The sequence below is a fragment of the Strigops habroptila genome, chromosome 4, assembly GCF_004027225.2.
Source record: "Strigops habroptila isolate Jane chromosome 4, bStrHab1.2.pri, whole genome shotgun sequence".
NCBI classification, from domain to species: domain Eukaryota; kingdom Metazoa; phylum Chordata; class Aves; order Psittaciformes; family Psittacidae; genus Strigops; species Strigops habroptila.
In genome coordinates, this window is record NC_046358.1 from 5,076,918 (window position 1) to 5,100,605 (window position 23,688).

The 23,688-nt window shown below is 35.2% G+C and overlaps 1 protein-coding gene across 2 annotated transcripts in view; it reads right to left on the bottom strand.

The window, feature by feature from the left end:
• Window positions 1-23,688, bottom strand: part of FUT8 (fucosyltransferase 8) — a 125,963-nt gene that overhangs the window by 65,335 nt on the left and 36,940 nt on the right. For both annotated transcript variants that reach the window (XM_030483767.1, XM_030483765.1), the window contains exon 3: window positions 9,364-9,457. The gene's annotated coding sequence lies outside the window, so the exon portion shown is untranslated. The remainder of the gene's footprint in view (window positions 1-9,363; window positions 9,458-23,688) is intronic.

Sequence of the window (23,688 nt, forward strand, 5' to 3'; positions counted from 1 at the left end):
CAGGAACAAATGGTATTCTTCCAATAGTTCTAAAGGAGTTAAAGAATGCAATAGTTTAATTATTAACAGTAGTGTGTAACCTCTCACTTATAATCACCTTGTAGCAAAGGAATGGAAAATGAAAACGGCAAACTGAATTCTCTGTAAGGGCTACAACAGGGATCCCTGCAACTACAGGCCAGACAAAAGTTATATTCCTGTCAGGCAAACTGGCAGAAATAATAAGATGAAATAAAACTGCAGACATAAGGATGAATGTAATCAAAGTCAGAAAAAGTACTACCATGGCTCTTGGAAAGAGAAATTGTGCCTCATAATCTTATTAAAGTTCTTTTGAAGATGTAAACAAACACATAGGCAAGATAGAACGAGTTCCAATGCTACACAGTTGATCTAGGGAATGTGGATTTCCAAATGGCATTCAACAAGGTCCTCAAAATATTTCAAAGAAACTAATCTGCATGGAAGAAGAAAGTTCATCATATGAGTCACCACTCCATTAGAAGAGAAGAAACTTACAGTAAGCAATCAGTTTCAGTGGAAAGAATGATCAGGGACTTCGCTGGGACTCATCATAGAGCTCATACAGTTTAATATATTCATAAGTGATTTGGAAAACAAGGTGAAAAGTGAGGTAACAAATTTTGTACATAGAGAATAAAAGCTGATAGCAATGAACTGAAGGACATCAAGACACTGTCTACTGAAGAAATAAAATGGAAGATGAGAATTCACTTTATATCAGTATGTAGAGTTGTGTATAGATGACCTTTGAAACATTATCCATCAGGAATGGACTTTAGCTGTGATAAGTAATTCTATAAAATGTCACCTCAGCATTGGGCAAAAAGCAACCAGGTCCTCACAGGTTTAAACAACAACAAAAACAAAAAGACGACAAAAACAAAAAACCACAAACACAAACCCAAAAATAAACCCCAGCAGAAATCATGAAATTATGTCATTGCATAAAAACACTTTGTCAGGACTTTGACAGCTCCATATCATTCTGATTCAACCAACTCAAAAAGATAAGGTAAAAATAGAAATGGTACAGAAAAGGGTTAGAAAACTTAGCAGAGAGACAATGGCTTTCAGTAATTATGAGTGTCTAAACAGATTACTAGAAAGGACAATTCGGGAATTGGCAAATTTGCAAACATCATTAATGGTATAAGAAAGTAAATGGTACAATCATTTGTTGTTACTTCTAGTACGTGGGCATAACAAGTAAAACTTTCTGGTTTGAACAGATACAAAATAAAATGTATCTCTCAAAATGTGCAATTCCAGCATAAAACTCCTCTTGATCAAACACTGTAGGTGTTAGAAGTTTACATTTCAAAGGCCACTAGATCATTTCAAGGAAGATAAAAATTCATCAAAGGCTACCCACAAAGATAGCACCCAACACTCTCAGAATGCCAAGTCACATATTGTTAGAAATTGGAGGATATACCAGGGTAGTATCACCATAGTTTCCTGGTTCTTGCGTTTTCCCCTAGACATCTACTGCAAGCGAGTCTTGGATATACATTAGGCTAGATAAGCCTTTGATCTGATATGGTGCAAATACTTTTACAACAAATGTAAAATGTTAAACAAACACTATTTTAGGAGTTATTAAAGGTTTTATGTTATCAAACACAAAGACCACATTTTAGAAGGGCTAACAATCCTACATTTACTTCATAAAAAGACATTTTAGAACTCATTATTAATAAAGTAACTTTTTGAGTGATTGGTTTAAAAAGATACACAGAAAGACAGAAGAAATATCAGACCGTCTTTTTGAGGAAGAAAATGGAATGATAGCTTTAAGTCCTTGTCTGTGTTTGAGGATAAGATTGGTCAAGTGCTTCTGGCTCTCAAGAGCTTATAAAATTTTCAAGTGCATATAGGGATGAAAAACCCTTTTTATTTACATCCCTGTACATCCTGAACAATTAATGGTTAATTATTTTCAAGTACATTGCTCTTGTAGCACCTTCACATTGCTTTTATATGAATGATTTCAAAGTACTGACACTTTGAATTTAACATTCTTTAAGAGTAAACCTGTTCATACTTCCTGAAAATAAATAACATTAAGTTTAAATCAATTAATGGACTCAGTGCTTTAAAGAACACAGAGTTTTGCAACTATTCCAAAGAATTTTTTATAACATGCAAAAGATCTGATTCCTACGGATCTCTGATGAGATCATTGTTCTTTTTATACGTTAGGTCACAGTACAGCTGAAGTTAAAATAAAAATGCCAAACTATCTGAATAAATAGGAAGAACATTCTGAACTAACATTAAACAGTCAGCCTGTATGTCAAATGTGGTGTATCTAATTATACATGAGTTCTAATACTCCTAACTACTGGCTTTGTACTGTAATGTGCCTTTTATATTTTTTCTTCCATTTCATACTGTTCAGGAAATGGAAAATGTCAAAGTATTTCAGTATTTCAAAGTCCTTACAAGACTTTTAAATAAATTAAACTATAATAAATAAAACAGTAGCAAAAATAAAAGAACAAATAGGGAAACAAAAAGGAAAAATTACCACATTTTTAAAACTGTTCAATTTCTATAGTTTGTATCAGGTTTCTGAAAGACCTCCACATGCAGGTGTATACCACAGATACCTGCCTGACAGAAAGTCAAGATGTAATGTCAGTATTTATCCTTCTTTAATTTTATATAGCTGTTTATGAGTTTTCATATTGTAATCTAAGCTCAGGACTGCAAGACTGAAAGTACGAGTCTGAAGTTAAGAGAAAACAGCAGCAGCCCACAAAACCAGCAATTCAAACCTGAGATTAATCATTACATACATGGTCATTAACATCTTCGGATCATAGAATTACAGAATCACAGACTAGTTAGGGTTGGAAAGGACCTTGAGATCATCTAGTTCCAGCCTCACAGTAGATATCTGAATATCAAAATAAGAGCCCACCAAACCTAAAGGTGTGGAGAGAGCAGTACCAATAAATATAATTTACTAAGCAGGAAAGAGGAAAATATCTGAATAACAGTGTTGTTATTAAATTATGTTATTACACAGTGAAGATCCTTTATCTAAGAATACTGTGTTACTTTTCTTCTACCAGAGGAAGCCATGTATTTTAATTTACTAGTTATTCCCTGAGATTTACCATGATTTCTTGTCATACACTTATTGGATTTACCCATAACCTTGCATTTTCCAGTGCATAAGCACGTCAAAATATTGACATCTAGCTAACCAGCCTTTTTTTCCCTGCAATTTTAGATTAGTTCTTGGCTCCATTCTAGGGGATCCCGAGAATGATTAAAACATCACCTTCTAAAAACCTTAATAACGTATCCTTTTTATCTCTTTGAAAGGGCTTATCCTGGGTGCTCGGTGTGAACAGGAATGTATTCCTCTGTTCTCCCCAACAGCTCTTAGAATTATCTCTACAGCCATCTTTCAAGCTAATTTTAAATTTCAGAGGGTTTCAATCTGATCTCTCAGGGAAATCACCTCTTATGAATAAGAACGCAGCTACCCACATAAATCCCTGTCACAGCACTGATGTAGGTGCTAAGTGTTAAAGACACAGCTCTGCAGAAGCTGAGCATACAACAGGACAATGGCAAAAGAAGCTTTAATGCCAGTATCAGTATGGGGCTGGAGACGCCACAGCGAAATTGGTAACCTTCACGGATTCCTGAATGTAGGCTTGTAAAGACACAGTGTTTAGCCATTGTGAAATAAAGCAGTTTGGACTTACAAAAACAGTGGAAAATCTTCCACATATGAATGTAAAGGGTCTCCTGGTTCTACAGGAGACTGAAGATGAAGAGGCTATACACAGCTCTGAAACCATCTTAAAATAATGAGAAACAAATAGATATTGGTAGTAATCTACATCAAGGCTTTTTGTATTCAAATGCAGGAGTTTTCTGGCACTCCTTATAAATCGATTTGTTACTTTAAACTCCTGTTTCAGCTACTAAAGAAATCAAACCAATATCAGGAAAAAGTTTTGTAGAATAAGAACAAAGTAATGTTAAAAGCAAATGCTAAGCTGAAAGCAAAGTAAGCTATTTTTCAGGTTTAATTTAATCCTGTAGCTCTACTATAAAAGGTCAATACAAAATATGCAATATCATTCAATGAAGCAAAAAAGTTCTGATAGGTACTTGCTATTATAAATCATTAGGAATACACAATCCCTAAGCATCAGTTGAACAGAAAATAACACTGTGAGAAAAGAAGTCAAATTGAAATTTATTTACTGCTAAATGCATAGCACAGAAAATATGTTTCATTTCACAAATTTATTTAGACTCCATTAAAGAGAAGACAGAATATTTACATAAAAATAAGGATCTGCTTCAGTGCCTTAATCAGGAAACCAAATTGTGAATACTACACATGTAGACCACAATTGACTGTAAGCATACAAAAATGTTTTGTTGTCAAATTAACAGGGAAGATTTTGTTAAAAACCATTGCTTCTATGCAATGCAATGCAGTGTTTACAAAATGACTGAAGGAAACCACAAAGAGAACATTAACTTAATTAAAATTATAATTAAAAAAGAGACTGAAGTATAACTCCAAATTCATCAGGAGAAATAATGTGCATCCATGTTGAAGTTATTTTGCTATAGGAATGAATCTATGAAAAAAAAATATTTACTGTCTTTCCTCACCTTGCCCCATAATGCCTTCTGGTTATTTTAAAGCTTTAGAAGGTACTCACAATTAGAAATTTGAACAGGCCAACACCATCATTTCAAGGACATCTTCCATGACTTAAGTAAGGTCCTTATTAATTTATTATTCCCACCATGCTTTCAGTAATAAATTCAGTGATGGAGTGGAGATTTTCTCAGTGTTTATTTCAGCTTGCTATTCAGAATTATGGCCCCGGAATAGCATTATGTTTTTTCTTAGCAATGTACAGTTTCAAGTTATTTTCAGCTCAAGATTCAGTTCAAAGCAAGCTAAGCAAGTCTACTTTTGGCTCAACCACCTACTGACCTAGATTCACTCAAAAAACAAAGTGTACCTTATGTAAGGCAAAAAGAAAACAAATTACTCACGAAGGAGTCATTAGCAGTAGTGATGTAGGGCTTTCATACATCACTATAGCTAATATATACAGCATTACATTTAATGGCATTTATATCATCTATAATTCTCTTTTCACATTATGAAACATAAAATTCGCTCCACTGTCAAAGGCAATCACAATGACTTATCATTAAATGTGAATCACTCAAAAAGCACTGGACGTGCAACTTTGAACCTTCACATCATCATCAGTTTCAATTAAAAGTAAGTAATTTAAGTTAGTATTTTTAAGATTTCACTAACAACAATTATCTTCTTAGGAAAGCATGCTACTCTAAGGAATGTTAACCTGTTGTGCTCAAATAAAAACCCAAACAAAAACCAAACAACTTTACGATTCTAGGTCCCATGTAACAATGATCTAATCCTCTTGACAAAGGATTAGAGCCTGAAGAAATAATCCTTTTAGGATATTAAAATAAAACTTAGGACCAAAGGACAAAAAAAAAAAGTTAAATGTCTCTGTAGTGTAACCTTAAATCTTAAACTAACAATAGTGTGTGTGGCCTTTAGCATAGTAGAATAAACCAAACTGTTCTAACTTACTAACATAGAGAGAAAGGAATGTCCAGCTGATGGGGGAAGGAACATCATGGGACTGATAACAACTAAGGAGACAGTAAATAAGACCAAGGATGCCAGCCTTCAAGATAGCAGAGTGGCGCCCAGCATAGAGCGAGACTGGAACAGAACAGAAGCAAGGACACACCGACTGCTAACTCGGCACTAGGACCTTGCAGGAGTGCGCAAGCACTGAGGTCATTCAGTAAACACAGTGAGGAAGACTATCAACAACCACCAAAGACCCCCACTCAGCAAGAAAGTGTATGCATAATTAGGATGCAAATATAATTAGTTCCTGGAAAAGCTATGAATATGCATAAGTATGCTAAATATATAGCTGCTGTCAGCAAGTATCAGGTGCACTCACCTTTGCAAAACGATTCACGTATGTGCCCAGTGCTGCAATAAAAAATGCCTGCTTTCTAAAACTCCAATGGAGTCTTAGAGAGTTTCTCCAACCAACTTTTACAGTAACAGTAGTGTTTGATACAAATAAGCAAAACTTGCAAATATTATTCACAGTGTACACAATACATTCTTTATGAAAGCTTATATATTATTTGATTAATCAAACACCATCTTCATAATCTGAACTAGGTCATATGGGCAAGATTTCTTCAGCCGAATGCTATGCCCTAGTATTTCAGGTTACCGGGCCCACAGAAACCTCTTCAAGTTTCACCTAATGAAAAAAAACGGATTTCCTTTATTCCACATTATTGGAAGGCTAAGGTGAGTTTAAAAACTCACCCTTCCAATTCTTAAAATTTCAAAATTAAATTTATATGTTGCTAATTTATACTTGTGTTTTCTTGCACTCTCTAAACTCAGTTTAGAGAGCCTGGTTATTGCCCTATTCTGCCAGAATACAGAAAGCAGCCTTACACCTTGCCACACTTTCATGCTAGTCTGAGTCTTATATGCTAACTTAAAAGCACTTCACTGTGAGAGGTCTACAAATTCTCCACATATTGCACCAGCTCCCACTCTGATTAAATCTTTTAGGAACAATAGGAACCAGAATCATGTACATAACACACAAGGTGTTGCCAGTGTCTTGTCTGAAACAAAGACTCGCTTTTCTCTCTTGGACCTGCTTTCTGTGATAGGATTGGATTTCTAAGACTCAAAATGTCTTTTTCCTGACCACATTACTCTGGCAGTCAGCAGCCATTTTGCAAGGACATAATAGTTCCAGTTCTTTTGCACCTCTTCAAATTGATATGCTTCCATCTTATACACAGAAATTCTCATTTTAATCCTTTTGTGTTATTATACTTTATCCCATTCTACCACTCTAGCATCCCAAGTAAAAAGTTCTCGCACATTTTTTGTGACCCCCCCTTATAACACTCCTCTACTTTGTGACCTAAATTTCATTATAACCTATTATCTTTTTATGACATTGTCACTACTGAAAATACCCAGGATGAATAACAGATGTAATCCACTGCACTAATAGTGTCTCTCCTCCAGCCTAGTACTCTTCCTCACATCACAATTTCCCATCACTTCATCCCTTCAGCTACTTCCTTTTCCAAAGTATGGTTCTACTTGTCATCCACATTTTCTGTAACTCAATATACAATTTTCTAAGTGCCAAGAAAATGGTGAAAGGAAGTCCGGGTACAGAGTTTCTCCCAAACTACATTTCATTAGGAAATTTACTTTCCTTCACTGAATCAGTTAATAAGTAAACCTAGACTAAGCAAACAATCTTTGGCAAAACTGTGTTGTGTTTATCTCATCTTCCCTTTTCATCTAGCTCTATTTTGTTAATTGCCTTTTCTTTCAATATTTGTCCCCATGCTTTGCATACTACTGTGCTCAAGCCAGAGCTAGTAATTATTTCTAATTCTAGCATTCATCTATACTAATCACAAGAGACTTCATCCAATTTAGTTCCAAACCTTTCAGAATATTGACTGGAAACAATTTGGAAAGCATTTCATTCATCCATAACTTTTTAATTGCCTTTATTAATATACAAATCATATACACTATTTTCTTCAACCAGAGAACAGAAATCCATTCACGGAACATGTATTAATGTTTGTGTTATGAAAGTATCCAAAATAAAGTTCCTTCAGTTCTCTATTCAAGTTCACTGTTTCAGTCATATAATTTTATTTTTCTATCCATAAAAATCATCCATTCTCTGCTTTTTCTGGAACAAGGACATAAATTTTCAGAGGTATACTTTCAGTATTTCAGAGGTATACTTAATTATTGTGTCAATTTACCTTTTTTCTTAACTGTTGTTCACGTGTATTACAGAACATGAGATACATAATCATAAGACTTGCTTACTATTTACACCTATATCCACACCTTCATCTTTGCTACTGTTTCTGTGAGAGCCTAATTTTTTATCTGTATGGATTGATCAGAGCAATTTGGGTGATTTTTCTTTTCATAATCTCCCCTACAATTTTACATAGATAAATACGATTGACTTATCTGATACAATCAGCAGATTATTCTCAAATTAAACGTTCTCTTAATGGAATTTGCCACCCTTCTCAATTTCATTGCAAGTGGAGATTTATTCAGTACTGAAGCCTTCGAATACTATAATCTTGGCTCTTCATTACAGAAAACTCCCTGGCAGGAAGAGACGGTACTAGGGGACTTCCTTCACCATGTGCAAGCTACAGGCCCACTCATTTTATTTGGTTAGGAAACAAAATAAAACCAACAAGAACAAACTTCGGAGACAGATGCAATGTTATTTATCCTTCCTGAAATTTGGTTAAAGAGATCCTGTTACTGAATGTGGAAGCCTGATGATTTTTCACATTTACAAAGCTTACGAAGTAGGTAAATTGCCAGCAGTGAGAAATTAAAGCTAGATTCTAAAAGAAAGATTATCAACTTGACAACAGTCATCTTGAGATTCATTCAGAAGTAATAGCAAAATACATATTATAATACAGGAAAAAAATTCAAAGCAGAGGAAAAATGAACCATAAAAGATCCTGGGATTATTTCTGAGTTTCTAGTGTATATTCAAAATGCTCAGCTGAGCAACACAGAGACTTTTTTCAATTTAACTGCATAAAAAATTTATAGCTGAAAACAACTTTGTAGAGTTTTGAGAAGAAAACAGCTTCAGAAAGGAAGGCAGAGGAAGAAATAGCCAAATATTGAGAATGTCCAGTAAGTAATCCTGTGCCGATATTGTTCTTTTAGGAAGTCAATACTTACGGATTGCTTGTACAGAGGTAGTTGCTCTTTATAACTAATTTTACCCTGCAATTGTAGGTAGTAATTACTGATGCAACCAAAATAAAGTCAGGAAGAGAAGATGAACACATGTAGGGTATAAACTGGAACAGTCTGGGCAGGTTAGTGAACTCTCCATCCCTGGAGACTGGACACAGACCTGAGCAACCTGCTCCAGATCTGAGCAACCTGAGCAACCCGAGCAACCCTACTTTAAGCAGTGGGGTTGGACTAGAACATCTCCAGAGATACATTCCAAAGTATCAGCTATTCTGTGACTTTTTGAAATAACAGAACTCCTCAGGAATTTAATTTAATCAGCACTTTTTACAGCTTTTGCTGTGGGAAAAAGAAAAAATCGATCTAAAATGCATAACATACAAGTGTACAATGTATATTATCTTTCACATAAATAGCAGTACATTTTTAAGTATCATATCATAGCCTCATAACAAATCTGAAGAAGAGCTTACCCCCTCCGTGACAGCAGGAAACAAACACAATTGCATCATTGGCTTTCAGGTTAACAAGTCATTCCACTAGTCCAGCAGCCAGTGAAATTAGTAACTGTTTAAAAGAAAAAAGAAGGTCCCTTTAGTTTCACATTCAAAGAAAAGTGCTTCATGTTCTATAAGAACATCTTCCTTTTGATTTGCCCTTGCATGGTAACATTGAGAAATAATCTAATCCATCTTAAAATATCACATTTTCTACTTTTTATTTAACTTATTATGGATCAATTACTTCATCAGAATATTTTTAACTACCATCTCTCATTATACCTAGATTAGATACAATGTAATCTAATGTGCAATCAAAGAATTAAATCAAAGAATATTTTAGGCCCTGTACTGATTTAGTAACTTGTACAAGGCAGTCTCACCAGACCCTAGTTTTCCTTGATAATATTTGCCAACCCCAAAACGATGTTTGAAGTTGAATTTATTAATATTTACAGATACTATCAAATTTGCAGCTGAAATATGCTACAAATTTTGAATGCAAGATATAAATCTGCATAATCAAAGCAATTCAACCTTTTAGCAGTTTTGTCAAATAAGTGTTTCCCCATCTCTAAGCATTAATCCTGTTCAAAACACTAGTCAAAACTTTGAAATGGGGGAAAAAAATATCAGGGATGGAATACTTATTTTTAACACTTTTTTTTTTCGTGAAGAGTATGCATCTATATTATTTCATTATACTATACATAACAGATATAATATTATATATATAATATTATATATGGAGATATTGAGAAAGTATAATACAAATAAATGGAGTAGACCTTTAAAATATTTCCATAGCAAAAGACTACAACTCCCCAAATTTCAAGAAAAATCCTGCAATCTTGCAAAAAAACATAAGCACTCTTCATCTATTCTTAACCTGAAAAAGTAATCCAACTCTCATAAAAAAATTCTTCTATGTTCATTTTAGTATTTCTCAGAGACAACATACATATTGTTTCAAGCCCTGCCTTTTATGAATTCTAGTGATACCTTCAGAGGTATATAGCTTCATACACCTTCCATACTTTTTTGCAGCACTGGGGGACAGGAAGCATTCTGCTTGCTTGTTCACAATCATTTTAATGCTTCTTTAAGATGGACAGGTCAGGTAGGGCAACCCAGAAAAAAAGAGACAATGATGTGCATTCCTTGGAGATATCCTGACCATGATCAGGTCTGGGAGGTTCGAGAAACTATACAGTATGGGAGTCGAGAAAATCCCAGTACAGGAGCTTGCAGCCCAAGCACAGAAACTGCAGTAAAGAACAGGGAGCAGGCTACCTGACCTTACACATGATAGGAAAAACTTCCAGCAGATCAGAGGGTACTGTGCACTTCTCAGCTTAAGTCACTGAATTAACAGTACCCATGTGGAAGTAACAGTATACTCAAAATAACAACATGGTAGGAAAGAAGTTGTTAAAAAAAAAGTTGGTTTTCTCTGTCTTCCTTGTTCACTGAGTTTGCAATACTTAATGTATTATCCTGTTATCCTAATAAAACTCGGCACTTTTCTAACCAAAACAACAACAACAACAACAACAACAACAACAAAAAAAAAAAAAAAAAAAAAGAACATTTAGTCTCCTTTCAGGAGCTAATTATAAGGAGAAAGCCTAGGCAGAACCACATCAAAATAATGGCCCATGAAGGGTCCCATGCCCCTGCAGTTATTAAATTTACTTCTATTAAAAAAAAAAAAAAGCAATGGAGAACAAAGTTAAGAAGTTAAGTATTATTACTAATCATACTTTAATCATATAGCTTCTGGTGAGAGATCAGAGAAAAAAAGACCAAAAAACCCCCACAATTTAAGTAATTTGAGTATCGCAGACCAAACATCATCAAAATGATAAATGATGCTATATGAACACTCAGTAGTTCAGAGAGATCCAAACCCACTGCATGTGAGTTTTTACTGAAGGTAAACACAGAGCACTGACCTTGGAACAGATTCACAGGAGCTAAGACCTAATCAGAAGTAACGACTTTTTTAAACTGACAAAAGACTTACATCAACAATAAAAACACATATTGTTTAAAAATATTAAGCACTCCTTTGTTTTAGATAGGGTAATAAATATGAGTGCTTACAATTTTTGTAGCATTACATTTTAAAGTTTGAGAAAAGAAAAGAAATTTTTGGACAAACAAAAGAGGGAATTGTATCTTGAAAGACAAAGAGCAGCTTACTTGTCAAATATATGCAAGCTTTCCTGTCAAACACTTAGACAAAAAGTAACTGGTGATTTTTCCTTTGGAAAGATAAAAGAATCAATTGCAGAAACAATACACTCCTCCATGGAAATTATATACATGGACTCATTTTAATAAGCAATGGATAAAACAGTCCTCAGGTTTGCAGTCCCTTTTAATTAAGGCTTACAGTCCATTTTAATTATTAAGATAATATATTAACCAGAAACACAGTAAAGTGGTAAGTTACCTTTTGACTTATATGAACTAACCAAAAGAGAAAAATTACCTTGGCAAATGAACTGGACAATTATGTAAGAGTGAAGGTTTATTTATTCTCATTTACTTACTGTATTGACTCCATATAACCCTAATCTAATATAGCCACAATCAAGAATGAATAATAAAAATTCAAGCATCAACTCTAACATCAAGCATGTTCTTCCTCCAGAGCAGTAAGCTAATTATCTACTGCTAGCCTTTGCAGAAACTTCATTACAAAAGAATGAGTAAAAAGAGTAAAAATCTGTAGAAGCAATGTAGTAGAAGAACAGAGTATGGAAGTTAGCAGGACATAACTTACGTTAAAAAAGAAAGGATTTCTGACACTGCACTTCTTACACTTGCAAGGCATAACAAAATCCAGGGATTAGGAGTTTAACCTAGATAAATTCAGCTCATGAGGAAAGCGAAAGGAATTCTTAAACCTGTAAGTGTCTAACAGCTAAAAGAATTGGCCACTGAAACAGACAATTTAATGAGGTAATGGATTCTCAGTCGCACATTTGCTTCAAATTGTACCACCAAAAATTCTTACAAAAAATAGTAGTTCAATGAAGAGGTTTAAAAGAATTGCTTTCTGCCCTGCATTAGATGAGAGTTGATGAACAGAAATGGCCTGTCCCTTTCTTAACAGAATTTAGAACTTATTATGATCTTATTAGGGTACCGAACTTAATACCCCTAATTCTGTGAAATACTTCTGGAGATCAGTAATAAAGAATTGAGAAGGCTAATCTTCTTAGTCCTTCAAGCTGCATACCAAAATCTTAACATGGTCAATATCCACACAGCACAGCACATATCCTGAAAAGACAAAGTGCTCAGAATTTTCCCTGAACAAGACTTGGTGGAACATCCTGCCAAAATTCACTGCTGCTGGCTGACTTGGTCCAGGATTTCTATTAATCAACAGCATCAGCATGACCCCACTGGTCACATGGTGTGATTCTAAAATGTGAGTTACATTTAAAGTGCACATAAGCTACAGATTTACCATCACTTCTCTAAAAGACTGGACCCCAAGGCACTCTGGCACGACCTAGTTAAAATGTATTCAAACATACTTACTGATCTTGCTAATCATTCAGACAACCTTTTAGACAAAATGGCCAAACTTTTGATTTTTTTTTTCCTAAAACCCACAAAAAGGCTGATTTAAAATCAAGCTTTCTAAATTTTATCAGACATTTCTCTTTAAACCAAGCTGAACTTATTAGAAGCTTGAAGAAAACAGCTAATTTGTTAACATCAATTACAACACACAAAAGTAACAACATTCATACCACATGTAGTTGCAGAGCCAAGAAATTCACAAAGTAAAGACATGTTCCCCCAGCCCTAAGATGTTACTTTGTTCCATAGTTTTGCATCAGAATCCAAATTTATCAGAATCAGACATAAAGATGTTTGGCTTTCTGTTTCATTGCTTTTCTGGCACCAAAGTACAGCTGCTTCTTCTGATGGGGAAAAAAAGATGGACAACCTCTAGCTAGTATTTGATCTTTCCATTCTTCTTGGTGCTGAAGATCTCCACTAAATCTTGTTTTCCACCAGCTTACCATGTCATTCCTTAATGGCTGCAAACATCAGAAGCAAGATCAGGTCTTTCTTCTTCTGACTGGCATCAAAGCAACATTCAAAATCTAATAACCAAAAAGATATCATCAACCTGCTCACCACTTAGCTGGATGTTTATAAATCAAGATGAAAAACAAGCAGGAGAGAGCTGTTGAGTTCGTAATAGTTATGCAAAAATGCATGACACGTTGCAGCCATAAGAAAACAGGAGTGCTATTTGCAACCAGGACTATGTTATTTGCAAACACAAAGCATAGTCAAGGCTATATAGTATTCAGCAGCTGGGGAACAAAAAAAAAAAGTGTCACAGAATTGAGCTAAAAGCCTTCCTTGTTACACATGAGAGGCTTGGAGACTGGGTGATTTGACAACCTAGAAACAGAAATGCCAGAATACAGTTTTGAGTGGGCCACATTAGAGAAAGAATGTCTGAAGTGTTCATTACCTAAATAATCATACTCGCTTTGTCTCACCATTTTCTAATTTAAATTGAACTGTGTTTTCTGAAGTGCTTTTATTACAAGACAAATTTTACTGAAGATTGTAAATACTAATGTTGCCATATGACGAAGAAGCATTTGCCTTAATTTCAATTTCACTGTGCCACAATATATGTATTATAACCTGTAAAAATTCCCCTTGGCACTTTAATTTTCTTTTAAACACTATTCTGTTTTCATAGCTAAAAAAACTTCTACTTTAGGACACTTTGTCACTTTCTACTTTACACACTACAAAGCACAATAAAGAGATCTAATGGGCTAATTCAAGTATGGGAAGCAATTTATGTGCATTAGCATATAGGTTCATGCTGTCTAATTTACACCAATTTACAGCTTTCATAGAGCTCCATGCCACCCAAACTTGATTGCTTCGTGTATCTGATCTTCACCATCACATCACTACAGCTCAAGCAAACTGCTGATCTAAGAACTATTCTTTTATTTAAAAATGAAGGAACTGAAAAACTCCAAGTCCTTTGTAGAGTACTAAGGCTATGAATAAAACAGGATTGTGAAAGTTGCAAGACAAAACCTCACATAAAGCTGCCAACAGCTTTTCCTCTCAAAATTGGTGTGACATATTATTAAGGAAAATGACTGACAAGTTTAAAACTTACTGAGTTTAAAACATCTTTGAATGTATTAGCTTTTTGTTTAACTCCTTTTATGTCAAGTGTTAAGACTACACTGTTAATCATAATTCCCATATTTATTTATGACATACCTATCACTAATTCATAAATTTGCTGTCAAACCATGGTGTGTTTATCAGCCTTCCCTAGTGAGCTATTTTCTTTAATATGCAAGATGGGGTTTGTGTGTGTGTCTGTATGTGTATTCATGTGTTTTCTATTTATCAATAGAAACAAAAGGAAGTTGTTTGAATTTTCTTTATCAAAGACTATTTTATTTTATAAGATAAACATTCTAAAATCAGATCAATTAACTTTTTCATGTAAAGTTTGTAATTATTAAAACAACATGAATACTGCATAGTAAAAAAGGAATTAAAAGCTAAATTCACATATTTTCTCACATGTAATTCTAGTGAAATCCCATTCCAGTAATTTAGGCTAGTAATAAGGAATATAACGCAGGGTTTGAAATATTCTTTTTTGAAAGGCCAAGCACTAGAAAAAACCTACAATCATGTGTTTTTCTTACTGTTTCCTAGGCAAGCTTGCACTACTATCCACAAAGCCATTAATTTCATAGAATTATTGCATATATTTGGAAGAAAAACAGTATTTTCTGTTGCAGTGAACACTTTAATAAGGATGTGACCATATCATGGCCAGCTGCTCCTATGTTTAACAGTCCTCTAGAAGTATCACAATTCCTTGAATTTGCAAGTTAGGCTTTTCCCATCTGCTCCCTTTTATAGCAGATATCTTCTTTTTCATATTTTCAGTGTAAGGGGGATTTTAGCCCTTCCCTTCAACTTCCTTTATTTCTGTATAGTTCAGCCTAACTTTAGCTACCATATCAAGACACAGAGCTCTCCATGGTCCTGAGCAGCCTTCTGAGGGACTCACAGCCCAGGGAACATTTGTGCTAAGAGTTTGGCTAAAGCCCAGTCACAGATAATAAATCCAGAGCCAGTATGACAGATTCTTGTTTCAGCAAAGTGAGTCTCAGGAAAGAACAACTGAGAAGAGTACAGGGAAATCCGGATGGCAGTAGAGTTCAGCTCAACAGAAAGGGAAAAAAAAACCCACAACTATCAATCAAGAAAACAATAAAATCAGTTTACTACCTCCATTTGAAAATTACAGACTTACAACTAAAACTAACATCTCAAACGTTATGTACATACTCTTCATCAGGGACTGTAGTGATAAGACAAGGGGTAATGGGTTTAAAGTTAAACAGGGGAAGTTCAGGTTAAATATAAGGAAGAAGTTCTTTACTGTGAGGGTGGTGAGGCACTGGCACAGGTTGCCCAAAGAAGTGGGAAATGCTCCATCCCTGGGCAGTGATCAAGGCTGGGTTGGACAGAGCCTTCGGCAACATGGTGTAGGGGTGAGGCGTCCCTGCCCATAGCAGGGGGCATTGGAACTAGATGATCTTACAGTCCTTTCCAACCCTAACCTTCTATGATTCTATGATTCTATGATTATCTATCCTGAGGCATTCAGAAGTGAAGTACTAGTTTTTGAAGTTGGTTTTGCCAATATCAGAAGATTTTAGACAGAGGGATGCACTGAACAGACTTTTAAAGACCTTGAGCAACTCCATCTTCCCGCTCACAGGTCAAGGGGCAATGAGAAGGAAGAAAATTTTGAGACAGAAATGGTTCCATAAATCTGATAGTAGATGATACCAGATGATACCATCATTCTTAAATGGGGATTAACTTCTTGACGACAGGGATTCTAAAGGATAGAAGAAGGCAGGTTATAACTGTGAGACATTAAAATACCACCCTTTTAAGATAACAAGCTGTTTAATGTTATTGAAGGCTCTACGGTGACCTGACTACAAAGTGCAAAGAGAGGATTTTATAACAAAGCTAGAAAATCTTTTAGAAAATACTGGGAAGGAGCTGGTGACTTCAACTCCACACCCACTCCCAGAAACAACACAGGACGTAGCAGAAAAGAACTCTTTGGAGTACAACTTCAATTACTTTGTAAAAGATTATAATGACCCATGTTTTGCTCCTAGTGACACATATAAACCAAGCAGAGAGGTAATTGTGAAGCTTAACTGGAAGATACTAAATTGGTAGCATGAAATTCTTGAGAAGCAAATTCTTACATGCATAAAAACTACAGCAAAACTTCTTAAAAGCACAACAGAACTAAAAGACTTGACAGAGATTCTGTAGGGACAAATGACGTTTGAGTTGTAATAGCACAATTTAAATATAGGACCACAGCAGGAAAGCTAAATGAAGTACATACATTAGCAGTTACTAGAAAGGAACTGAAGTTGATCCCTATGTTGAAATCTTTCTTCACAAAGACAACTGAAGAATTCTTGCAGCTTAAAATGACAGTAAAATGACCAATAACAAACCATGAGGAATAAACTGTGAAAACTGTGTCCACATACCTATTCTAATGGAATTCAAGCAACACAAAACCGTTCAAGAGTTCCACAGTATCTTATCACTTAAGATTCCATAACAAGGAAAGAGAATATGACTGTCAGTTTTTCAAAAAGGCTCTAAGAAAGACCTGAGAAACAAGAGATCAGTAAATACGACTGCTACATCAGGTTAATATGAGGAAACTGCAATACACATCAGAAATAGTGGGCACATGGATAAACGCCAGGTACTGGGAAGTAATCAGCATTGTTTTTGTGAGGGGATTCATGCCTCAGAAGGTGACTAATTTTTATGAACAATTAAATTAGCATGAAATTAAGGAAGATGTGGTTGATGTCACATATTTGGATTTTCAGAAGGCACTATTAAATTATGAAATTCACTGTAATTTAAATGTAGTTTAAAAAAAAAATGGGTACGTTAAAAATAGACTTAAATATTCCTGCTAGAAAAATACACCCATGGATATTACACTGCATCTGTCTTAGAAGGACCCGGGTTCTGGAAGCTCAGAGAGTAAGCTAGAAGGATCATGGCTGCTTGCTGGCTTCCACTTCTTCCACAGATAACTGCTACTGGCATTTCAGAAGGACAGGAAAGATTTTCAGACAAAATCTCAGATCAAATTTATTTTACAACTGACTTTTTCTGTCTCATCTTACATTGCTGAAAATTCTCTTTGGATAAATGAAAAATAAAAGTGAAGTAAAATAGCAGCAAAATACAGTAAATCAACACTACCACAGAATTCAGCCCATTTTGATACAGTTTTGGTACAATTTTTAAGAGTGTTCATGATAGCAAATATAATGATCATGAACTTCTGAAGCACCAAAGTTAGGAATTGGTGTAACAAGGGTCTCAGCTGGAATGATATATAGTGCATTTGGACGTAGGCAGCATGAGTGGAATTCTGCGGATATACAACAAACCCAAACTGCTGGAGAATTTAAGGCCACCTTTTTCTAAACTAGTTCTTACTGAGATTCAAAGTTAGTAAAGAAAATAAATTTTAGTTTCAAGAGCACTTTTTTTCACATTCTTCTTTTTCATAAAAAGCAGCAACAAACTATAGAAAGAAAGAAGCCACAATGTGGCTTTGTAAAACCAGATAAAGATGAGGGGATATCCCACAGCCTAAGCATTTCTACAGAATAAATGTTATGAAAGTTGTTTGGATGGTAAAATAAAACACAAATCATAACTTACCTGTAGTTTACAAAATGGGTTATTTGTAATAGTTTGTTTCCTGTAAGCCCTGATACTTACAAGAAACATTTTGTTTGACAACTTGGTTCTAATCAGAGATTCATCATAGCAAATTGATTCAAAAATCCCAATGATTCATTTGTAAATACTATGTAATTACTATGCTCTTCCATGAAATAATAGGACATTATTGGGACAGAGTTAAGGGCTCCAAAAAGCAGGCTACTCAGAAAACAAGATCAAAGAAAATTTTTAATTATTTGTTTCCAACCAGTAATTTCCCTAAAAATTATATCCTTTGAAACACAGAAACAATCAGACATGAAGTACTACAGAAAAAGTACTGACAGTATAGTATATACTGAATGCTTGAAACATCACTATTTCTTCCTAAACAGTTCCTGTGGTCAACTTTAAAATGTCTTTTCTGCAGGCATGCAGTCCCTTGCAGATACATCAAACACTTCTGTTCATCATAATAAAATCAGCATACATTCAAATTGATGTCATGTTCGAGCACGTAGGATGGATTAGTTGGCCTCCTGACTTTTATGTCAGGAGCCAAACTTTTTAAGAGCTAAACTTACTTTTATGTGATTATTATGTCCTAATGAGACCTGTGCATGTGAGTGCTATGTGTTCAGGTTTTAATTTATAAATCACACCATTTCATGTGTACAACTACTATTTTTAAATAATAAAGTCTGCATAGCCAGACTGCACTTTTCAAAACAGTGTAATAAATAAAACTGTGCTCACAGGGTATTGCTGCTACTGGTATCATTCAGTCCTTCCGTATTCAAAGGACTTATTGTTCCTGCTTTGCACCCCTAACTTAGGTCCTAATCCTGCAACTGGCATTCACAGAAGCATCCACACATACCCGAAGTGTCAGCTTCAATTACTATACAAGTATTCTCAGAAACTAACAGAACAGAACCCCTGACTACCTATGAAATGTGATTTCACACATTTTAACTGGTCTGAGTTATTTCTTATCTTTTCAGAATGATATTCAGCCACCAATCTGCAGAAGACCTATTCATATTTCCTTTTCTATTTAAATGCTTTTGTGTAAGTGATCTCAATAAGCAAACTATTTATTAAATTCACTTACCGGGGGTGGGAATCACAGATTATCAACACCACATTCTCAGTGCAGTAGTGCCTGATTTTTGTAATCATGTTATATAGAGTAAAAGATTGAGATTGCCAAAACATCAAAACCCACAGGCTTCATTCAAAATTTAAGTAAGTAAATCACAAAGCATCACATTTCAAGTCTGTCAGGGGAGAAAAAATAGATTAAGATACTAAAACTTGTTTTCAATGTTCAGGGGACACTATATGCTTTAGATTCTAAAAATTCTTCGTGTCTGCTGTTCAAATATCCCAGAAGTGCAGCACATAAAGAAACAGAAACTGTTCAGTAGACAAATAACACTGATGAAGTGGTAACTGATTTTCTCCCCACTCTCCATGCATCTCTGCAATTTTAACACAATACTACCAACATAACAAGCACTGGAATCCTTTCTAAAGATTGAGCTTTTCAGATATACCAGTTCTCCAACAGCTTTTGCCCTCTGCAGGTACAGACTTTATAAAGACTGAATCAAACAGCCACCAAAATTCTGACTGAATCGTATTTTACGATCTTCTTGTTCTCAATCTCCCGATGGTGTAAACATCAACTTGTAAAGACATCAGAATCAAAATATCTAAGCATTACGTTACAGTATCTCAGATGCAATTACAACTCTGCGTCTTCTGCTCATAGTTTATTCAAACTTGAATAAACTTGGACCACACATATCTCCTGTCTTCAGATTTTTCATAAAGGCATCAACTTAAAATGAAATGGAATATTAATTTGAGTAATTTGTTCCTCTAGAAAACAGTTTTCTGGTTTCTTAAGCCACCTTTTCAGGTTAGATTAATTCCACATAAATGACTTCAAGACTGTTAGAAGCTGCCACTGCATTTATTTGGAACAGAATCTTCGCCTTTCCCTTTATGTACTTAAATATGGCTAAAGGAACACTCACACCATATTTCTTTCAGAAAATGTATCACTATTTTGTGGTTTCTTCTTTTTAAACCAAAAAAGTTTCTCTAGGAAAAATGCTCTATGTAATAATGTATGGAAGAGAAATTACATACACTGAGTTTATCACACTGTGATTTGCATAGCTGCCTCCAGAGAGAAACAGAAGATTTCAGATCCAGTTCTTATTAATCCAAAAAAATAATTGAGTTTGGGGATCTTTATTTCAGACATACACAAGAGGCTGTATTTTAAATATACCAGTATACCACGCTTTTTATAGCAATGATGGTAGATAGATAGAAGTCTAAAATAGCATTTGGTGATCAAAACTTCAACTCCAGTATTTTTCAAAAACCCAGCGTCCTGATTTGCTTTTAATGGATCTGTTAATATTTTCCAAACAGCGAAAGGGATTCCTGATGTTAACAAAAACAATGTTGTACTGACACCCAGATTTACAAACAAATAGGAAATTTTCATTTGTTTCAGATTACTAAATAATAAGTTTTAAAAGAAACTCAGTAATGCACAAGTATAAAAACATTTATGTGTTATCAAAAGCCAGAACAGGCTTTAAAAAATATTATTAGATTATTTGTATTACAATACATACAAAGAAATTATATGTACAATAAACAGCAACAACTACAGTTCTTTTACTTAAGCCATGCATATTAAGATCATAACCAAGAAAATGGGAATATTCAAGGCCATTCTTTTGAGTTATACCTTTAATGCAGTGAGTTGAATTTATCTCCATCTAAAAAACTCACCCAAAATCTTAAGTTTTCCATGAACCAGAAATGAACCTAAAGCAGTATTTTGACATATGTTAAACCTAAACCAGAACAAATGGAACTAAACTGAAAATCTGCTTGTTGCTATTTAAATGCACATAAAACAGTATCTGTCAAATACAGAACTGGGGTGGAGGAAGGGAGGTGTGTGCAAAAACTTCTCTACTACCAAATCCAGCTTTATATTTATGGAGTGTAAAATAAATTTTTTAGTCTTTTCACATAGAATTCAAAAAGGCTTGTACAGAGTTACACAAATCTGTATCTTCATGAAATGCTACCTGCACAGGTCATTTAGTACAATGACCACAGAAAGACCACAGAAAGACCTCATCCCAAATCTCAACCTGTATAATTTCTAACTTTCTTCACTCCTAATCTATATTACAGAAGTGCACAAAAAAAATGACGCTTTAAATGTAAACATTATGTCAAGATTATGCAGAACGTAATATAATGCTAAAGTTTCCTACAGCGATTCTATTCAACAGAACACAAGAAATTCTGCTTTCCAGATAATTTATTCTTTGATGAACTATACGAGCCAACACAGGCCCTTGAACAGGAAAAATGAATCCTTGCACTAAGCTTTTTCTATTACGAAAAATAACCACATATTCCTGTTTTTCTATTCCCTTACAGAGTTATAAATTGACAAAAAAGACTATTTCTCTTTTCCCAGCAGACTTTCGTTTTTCTGAAAGTGATTGTTTAAAAGCCTTGCCAAAACCACGCAATTTAATTATAGTTTATTGATCAGGTCATGTCTACATTGGCTCTTCTTCAATATACCATACTTAAACACATATCCAATAATTCTTTTTTTTTTTTTTTTTTCAGTTTCTCCAGATTTGCTTGGTACAGAAGTTAAACTTACAGATGTTTTGCCTCGAAGACGAGCTTTAAAATTCTTTTAAAATAAGGCTCTATTGAATAAACCATCTTCAATTTTTCTGGTACAGAAACCAATTTAAGCAATAGTAACACAACAGCTCTGTTTATACATATGAATAGGATTTGGTCCTAGTATAGAACTATAGCCAACTAAGATAAAGCTATATCCTATGAAAGAAGCACATTACCAGGGAGCAGTGTGGGCCATCATTTCAGAGTTTTGTTGAGAAAGCTTTCCCACATGCAATAGAAGCTTTTGGAACAGTCTGGCATAAGCTTCTTTCAATTTTGTTTGGTTTTGGTTTGTTGGGGTTTTTTGTCAGTTTGCTTGTTTGTTAGTTTATTGGTTTGGGGCATTTTATTGTTTTAAATCTTATGCTTTCTCTTTTCTCCTGCCCCATTCTCCCAGATTTTCTCTGCTTGACAAAAAAGGATATTATAGACCAAAACCACTAAATGTTAGGAATTAAATAAAAAGGCATGAAACCCAAGAAATCATTACAACCACAAACCATCAAAACATTCTTTACATATTAATTGTTCTGATGATTCTAGAAATGAAGATTATTTTTAAATGTTCAGGAGACAATTATCAGTAATAAAATGAAGCATCAGGGATCAACTTATTCTGGCAATAAAGAAAGAAGAACATTAGGTCCCCCCAAACACTTTGCACTGCAATCAATTCTACCAAAATAATCCCAAAATAATCCTCATATTTCATACCAAAAAATAAGATAAAATTTTACCAGTGACCTGGTTCTTAGCTTTCTACAAAATAACTTGTCTTCCCTGCTTGCTTAGGAAAACTGTATGTTTTACTCATTATAAAGGAATATATAGAATCAAAGAATAGTTAGGGTTGGAAAGGAACTTAAGATCATCTAGTTCCAACCCCCCTGCCATGGGCAGGGACACCTTGCACTAAACCATGTCACCCAAGGCTCTGTCCAACCTGGCCTTGAACACCGCCAGGGATGGAGCATTCACAACTTCCTTGGGCAACCCATTCCAGTGCCTCACCACCCTCACTGTAAATAACTTCTTCCTTATATCTGATCTAAACTTCCCCCGTTTAAGTTTGAACCCATTACCCCTTGTCCTACCACTACAGCCCCTAAGGAAGAGTCCCTCCCCAGCATCCTTGTAGACCCCCTTCGGATACTGGAAGGCTGCTCTGAGGTCTCCACGCAGCCTTCTCTGCTCCAGGCTGCACAGCCCCAACTTTCTCAGCCTGTCTTCATATGGGAGGTGCTCCAGCCCTCTTATCACCCTCGTGGCCCTCCTCTGGACTTGCTCCAACAGCTCCATGTCCTTTTCATGTTGAGGACACCAGAACTGTACACAATACTCCAAGTGAGGTCTCACAAGAGCAGAGTAGAGGGGCACGATCACCTCTTTTGACCTGCTGGTCACGCTTCTTTTGATGCAGCCCAGCACACGGTTGGTTTCTGGGTTGCAAGCGCACACTGTCGGCTCATGTTAAGCTTCTCATCAACCAACACCCCCAAGTCCTTCTCCTCAGGGCTGCTCTAAATCTCTTCTCAGCCCAACCTGTAGCTATGCCTGGGACTGCCCCAACCCAGCTGTAGGACCTTACACTTGGTTTGGTTAAACTTCATAAGGTTGGCATTGGCCCACCTCACAAGCGTGTCAGGGTCCCTCTGGATGGCATCCCTTCCCTCCAGTGTATCAACCGAACCACACAGCTTGGTGTCGTCA